This window comes from Crocuta crocuta, unplaced genomic scaffold (genome assembly GCF_008692635.1).
Source record: "Crocuta crocuta isolate KB4526 unplaced genomic scaffold, BGI_CrCroc_1.0 scaffold271, whole genome shotgun sequence".
NCBI classification, from domain to species: domain Eukaryota; kingdom Metazoa; phylum Chordata; class Mammalia; order Carnivora; family Hyaenidae; genus Crocuta; species Crocuta crocuta.
Window position 1 is genome coordinate 1,580,787 of NW_027527824.1, and position 2,375 is coordinate 1,583,161.

General features: G+C 46.1%; 1 pseudogene; it reads left to right on the forward strand.

Moving 5' to 3' along the window:
• Positions 1–1,184: 1,184 nt before the first annotated feature.
• On the forward strand, positions 1,185–2,148 carry LOC144242716 (olfactory receptor 2AT4-like; annotated as a pseudogene).
• The last annotated feature ends 227 nt before the right edge of the window (positions 2,149–2,375 follow it).

Below are 2,375 nucleotides of genomic sequence, written 5' to 3' on the forward strand. Positions count from 1 at the left end.
GGTATATAAATAGGGTCAAGGGAAACTTAGAGCAAGGTATGTAGATTTTTACCACAGACTTTAGCTGTCATTCTCTCTCTCTTTTTTATGTTTTATTTTACTTTTGAGAGAGAGAGAGCATGAGCAAGGGAGAGGCAGAGAGTGACAGGGGACAGAAGATCCCAAGCAGGCTCTACATTAAGAGCAGAGAGCCCTATGCGGGACTCGAACTCAGCAACCATGACCTGAGCCGAAGTCAGACGCTAAAGTGACTGAGCCACCTAGGTGCCTGCTTTGTCATTCTCAATCAGTGATCCTGTTGTCCTTATGAGGTCGCAGGTTAAAGAACTCCACCAGGAATTGCCATGTAGAGATCTCTGGACCAGATGGGCTTGTGCCAAATGACTGTACTCAAGGTTCTAATGCTGACAGTGGACAAAATTCAGGGAGGGGCTCATCCACAGTACTATACTCAGAATGTTCCTTCACCCGTGGTGGCAGGAGGTGGGCTATCACATGAGCCGGCCTTAAAGGAGCTACTGAACTAACAAAGTAGTTACTTGATTTTTAATTAACATTTGAACTAAAACGTTCAAGACTTATTCTCTCAGATGAAATAAGTCTGCCCACTAAACTGCACAATCTGATTGATGTGATTCATTTATGTCACTTTTTTTTTTTTTAAAGAACAAATGGATCTAGGGTTAAAAGGCTGCATAAAGGTTTTGTAATCCAGCACTTACCCAAATATTAAAACCTCTCTGTAGCATTTCAGTCAAAAAGCCTCCAGTCTTGCATACCTCTAGTTATATGGAATCCACTAATTTTCAGGCCAATTCTGTGCCTAATGGGATAGCTCTAACTGAACAAAACTTATTCTATGAGTGGGGCTGAACTCTGGGCTCGTGCAACTAAGACTGGCTCTAGTTCTTTGTAAGCATGGCTGCCCTTTGACAGCCCTTCAGCTGATTGTGTCCACTTCTCTTCCCCACCAGACAGGACCAGCTCTTTCGAGCATTGCTCATTAGATACCTCAGCATTCTGGGCATCTTAGTTGTAAAGTGAAATTCTAGACACAAAAAAACTACTGGGTTAAGATCAGTGGTTGAAAAGAGAAACATGAATGTTCTAGTTAATGTTTCCCTGATTGTTCTGGTTTCCAGATATGTGCTGATGTCTATCTGGACACCTAGCCCTGACCCACGATGGAAGCCATCTGTAATGGATCAGAGAACTACTCACCCATTTTCTACCTGGCGGGCATCCCATCTCTACATGAATCCTTCTTTCTCCCTGTCTTTTTTATTTTCGTCTTAATCTACTTGATGATCCTGCTGGAAAATGCCCTGATTCTGGAGGCTGTGGTGACAGAGCCCAGCCTCCACAAGCCTATGTACTTCTTCCTGATCAACCTCTCAGTCTTGGACATCCTCTCTACTACAACCACCATCCCCAAAATGCTGTCCCTCCTCTTACTCGGGGACCACTTCCTCAGCTTTCCTGCCTGCTTCCTGCAGATGTACCTCTTCCACAGCTTCTCCTGCTCAGAAGCCTTCATCCTGGTGGTCATGGCCTATGACCGCTATGTGGCTATTTGCTGCCCACTGCACTACCCTGTCCTCATGACCGCCCAGACCAATGCTGCACTGGCAGCCTGTGCCTGGCTCACTGCTCTCCTCCTGCCCATCCCAGTGGTGGTGCAGACTTCCCACATGGCTTTTGACAACACTGCTCACATCTATCACTGCTTCTGTGACCACCTGGCTGTGGTCCAGGCCTTCTGCCCAGAAACCATGCCCCAGACCTTCATGGGCTTCTGCATCGCCATGGTGGTATCCTTCCTGCCCCTTGTCTTGGTGCTTCTCTTCTACGCCCACATCCTGGCCTCAGTGCTTCACATCAGCTCCTGAGAAGGACGCTCAAAAGCCTTCTCCACCTGAAGTTCCCACCTCCTGGTGGTTGGCACCTATTACTCATCCATCACCATAGCCTATGTAGCCTACAGGGCTGACCTGCCTCTCAACTTCCACATCATGGGGCAATGAGGTATATGCTATTTTCACACATGTCCTCAACCCTCTCATCTACACACTGAGGAACAAGGATGTCAAAGCAGCCACCACCAGAATGGCATGTCCCTGGGACCCAGGCCATTCTGGGAACCCTTGATTCTTAGACACAAATAAAATAGATCCTTGGGCACCAATGACAATGCTTGGCGTAGAATAGAAACACAACAAATATTTTTAAGTGAACTTCAGCAGTCTAAATTAGCTTCATTCCATTGAGCAGACAGCTAGAACTTGGTCCTCAAATACTGGATCTAGAATGCTTCCCTCTGGTGCTATAGAATAATTGTAGTTTTCACAATTTTTATCAATCATTAATGTGATGAA